Below are 4,348 nucleotides of genomic sequence, written 5' to 3' on the forward strand. Positions count from 1 at the left end.
TTTCACCATGTTGACCAGGTTGGTTACAAACTCCTGACCTCAAGTTATCCTCCTGCCTCAGCCTCCCAAAGTGTTGGGATTCCAGGCATGAGCTGCCACACCACCAGGAACAAAATGACTTTAAACAATTGCCCTCAGGCATGGGGGGGCAGTGGGTGGGAGGAGGGTATGTGCCAGCGGCGTGCCTGAAGTCCCTTACTCCTCTCTCTCTGGGCCTGATAAAATCTGCACACCTCGCATGGCTCAGACTGCTGAGGGATTTTTTTTCTTAGTACCAACCCTGGTTTACACATTAGAATCTTCTGAGGAGCTTGAAAACAATGTCGATTTCCAAGAGCCACCCCTAGAGACTAGCAATGGAACTGTTTAGACACTCTCCAGTGATTCTATGGGCAGCCAGAGTTGAGAATTGATTTCCTTTCTAAAACTTGTTACAAACAAGGCAGAGCTGCTAAAATTCTAAATCTGAGTTGTTTTTTTTTTTTTTGAGACCGAGTCTCTCACTCTTGTCGCCCAGGCTGGAGTGGAATGGCGCAATCTCGGCTCACTGCAACCTCTGACTCCCAAGTTCAAGCGATTCTCCTGCCTCAGCCTCCTGAGTAGCTGGAACTACAGGTATGCACCACCATGCCCGGCTAATTTTCGTATCTTTAGTAGAGACAGGGGTTTCACCACGTTGGCCAGGATGGTCTCGAACTCCTGACCTCAGGTTATCTGCTGCCTCTGCTTCCCAAAGGGCTGGGAATACAGGCGCAAGCCACTGCACTTGGCCAGATGCAGCTTTCAAAGCTAATCTTCTTACAGTTTATGAATCATTTCCTGAAGTGATAAACACAGAGCCTGCTGGGTTGAAACCATACATACTGTGTTATCTGAATTCTGAGACGCTGTTGAATCTGACCTTTGGTTTTTCGTGTGTTTCCAGAAACTAGCATGCAATTAACAGTCCCCATGACAAGAAACTTGGAGCTTGAGTTTCACTTTACAGGGATGCCACTGCTGTTCTGAATTGTCTCTTGGTGTTCTGGTCTGAAACTTTGCTTAGGAAGAGCCTCTCTCCTTTATACAACAGCTGGCTGAAAATCAGACCTCACACAGAGCTTCCTGATCTGTGGACCACACCATACCTGATGACTTGATCAGTTTCATTTCTCCTTCTCTTCTGTTCTCCCCTCCCCTCCCCTCCTCTCTTCCCGGCTCCAGACAGGGTCTTTATTCTGTCACCCAGGCTGGAATGTAGTGTCGCCATCTTGGCTCATTACAACCTCTGCCTCCCAGGCTTAAGCCATCCTTCCGCCTCAGCCTCCCAAATAGCTGGAACTACAGGCATGTGCCATCATGCGCGGCTAATTTTTGTATTTTTTGTAGAGACGGGGTTTTGCCATGTTGGCAAGGCTGGTCTCAAACTCTTGGGCTCAAGCCATCCATCTGCCTTAGTTTCCCGAAGTGTCGGGATAATAGCTGTGAGCCACTGCACCCTGCCGTTGAATCAGTTTCTTGCTTCACAAATTGGAGCCCCTCAGCTCTGAAACAGCCAGAAACCCAGAGTAGTGCCTGCAGCTGTAAGCTAATTCTTTACTCCTATTTGCTTTTGTGCTTTCGCAATCATTACCAGTTTCTCTGTTTTCTTTTTTTTTTTTTTTTTGCCAATCAGTTTGAGCTTATGAGGTTGCTCAGGTTAGCCTTGAACTGATGACCTCGCCTTCGCGAGCGCCATGACCTCCGGCGGGAGCCACTTTGGACCCCTCTCTGTTTTCTTCAAGTCAATAAAGTTGGGAAATCTTGGATAAGGGCAGTGGTTTTCACACTTCTTTAGCTCATAACATCTTAATACACTTAAAATTATTGAAGACCAGCAAAGAGCCTTTGTTCATGTGGTTGCATCCATTGGTGTACTGGAGTCAACTTGTATCTGCACACAAGAATTCAGTATTCAGGAATTTTTTTCAAGCCAACTGTTAAAAGTGTTGGGAGTTTAAAACTGGCAAAGGAAGCAGTATTCACACCATGAGAACTGGCAAATGCTACAGATCAGACTGTGTGTGTGTGTGTGTGTGTGTGTGTGTGTGTAGATTCCATTTAGCAGCACATTGCTGATTTTTTTTTTCCCTTTTTTTGAGACAGAGTTGTGCTCTGTTACCCAGGCTGGAGTACAGTGGTGCCATCTTGGCTCATTGTAACCCTTGCCTCCCAGGCTCAAGTGACTCTCATGCCTCAGCTTCCTGAGTAGCTGGGATTACAGATGTGCACCACCATACCTGGCTAATTTTTTTTAATTTTTAGTACAGATGGGATTTACCCATGTTGCCCAGACTAGTCTTGAACTCTTGGCCTTGTGATCTGACCGCTTTGGCCTCCCAAAGTGTCGGTATTACAGGTTTGAGCCACTGCACCCTGCTGCCAATGATTTTATCTACTGATATTTTCCATATTAGACATGAAAATGGAGAACTTTTGAAAACCTTTATGCCAGCTAAAAATGACAATAAAACTACTACATGTTAAAATAAAGACTATATTTTTCGTAATTTTTCCCCCAAAACAATAATTTAAGGACTCTGAAGAGTTGCATTGTTTTCCATTTGTGCAATCTCTTTAATGACTGGTGTAACGGGAGACAGATTCTCATCTCTGCTTCTGCACTCACTCTGTTGCATTTTCACCTGTTGTGTAGCTTTTGGAAAACTCATCTGTCCACTTGTGAGAGCATCAGACCAAAAAAGGCAAATAATATCTTGGTGTTTTAGGAGAGTTTTGACCTTGCAGATCCGAAAGAGTCTCAGGAATTCTAAGAATAACTGCATTGGAGAATTTCTCCTCTCTTCTCACATTGCAGCTCACTTAACCACACCTCCTTCACAAAACACAATTACGTTTATCTTGTGGTCAATCACTCTCCACACACATTTGGTCCAGTAATTTTGAAAGGCATAGCCACACAACATGGTATTTATGCTAGAAAATCACCATTGGTGACCTGTTTGTTTTCCCCCTTAATTTTCACGACAGCACCTGGCTGAAGACAAGCTACTAGTGGATGGTCTAGGCCCCGGAAATGTAAATAGCTTGACCATCAATGCTGCTTCATTTTTTCCACTTGTTTCTGTAGCTCATCTTCTTCAAAGACATGTCAACAGTTTACTTTCTTAAATTCAGAAGTATAACGTAAAATTTTCCCAGTGTATATTCAATAGCCAAGCATTCCATTTCCTTAAAAATGCTATTTTTGGCTTCATGGAAAAAAGATTTTTTTCTTTTTCTTTTGGAGACATGGTCTCACTTTGTTGGCCAGGCTGGAGTGCAGTGGTGTGATCATGGCTCACTGCAGCCTCAGGCCTCAGATGATCCTCTTACCTCAGCCTTCTGAGGGGGTGGGACCACAGCGCCACCATGCCAGGTTATTTTTTAATTTTTTTATTGAGACTGGGTCTCACTGTGTTGCTCAGGCTGGTCTCAAGCTCCTGGCCTGAAATGATCCTCCAGCCTCAGCTTCCCTAAGTGTTGGCATTATAGGTGTGAGCCACTGTGCCTGCCAAAAAGTATTAGCAAAATTTAAGTGTTTTTTGAACTAAGTCCATTCCTTGAAACACACGTGAAGAATCCAGACCTCAGAAACTTAAAGAGCTTGTGTTAACTTATAAAAATTCTGTTAACAAAATCCTTGTTTAGCGAAAACAATTTTCATTGACTATGCATCTAGATACAATGTACAAAAAATTTTTTGATTTTCAACCCTGAGAAGTACTAGTCATCTTCCTTTAAATTTGCCCTCTTCCCTTCTGCCTGAGGGAGTGCTAGATGGCAAAGGACTGCCATTCAGCCAGAGAAGACAGCACAGCCCTTCTATGGATTTCCTTTCTGCTCTGACATTTAATTTTTCTCTCACTAGGAAAGAACTGCAGACACTACCCATATCTATAACTCAGAAAGATGAGCATATCCTCAATAAGGTTAAATTTTCCTAAGAAGGGATTAAGAGAGCGAGAGAATCACTCAATGTCTTTGGCAGAAATGGTGCTGGTTTTTTTTTTTCCCTCATGTATTTCTTCTCCCAGATCCATTCTCCATGCTCAAGGAAGCTGATCTTTATGGACGAATTCACCACTAAGTTTTGGGTTACGATTAGGGTCAAGGGGAGGCCTCGCAAGAGATCAGAGGGTAAGGGAGAGGGATCAGTGTGCTCCCTCCTCTACTTGGGCCTTGAGGGCAGTAACAGCTTCCCCTGATTGCTAGTCTCTGGGGGTGCTTCACCACTCCCTGTTGGTTCCTTTAACCCTGTCCATACCTCTGCAAATCACCTCTTTATTAAATGCTCTTCAGTTAACCCCTTAAAGTATGCCAGGACCAG

Source organism: Callithrix jacchus, chromosome 2 (genome assembly GCF_049354715.1).
Source record: "Callithrix jacchus isolate 240 chromosome 2, calJac240_pri, whole genome shotgun sequence".
Taxonomy (NCBI): Eukaryota; Metazoa; Chordata; class Mammalia; order Primates; family Cebidae; genus Callithrix; species Callithrix jacchus.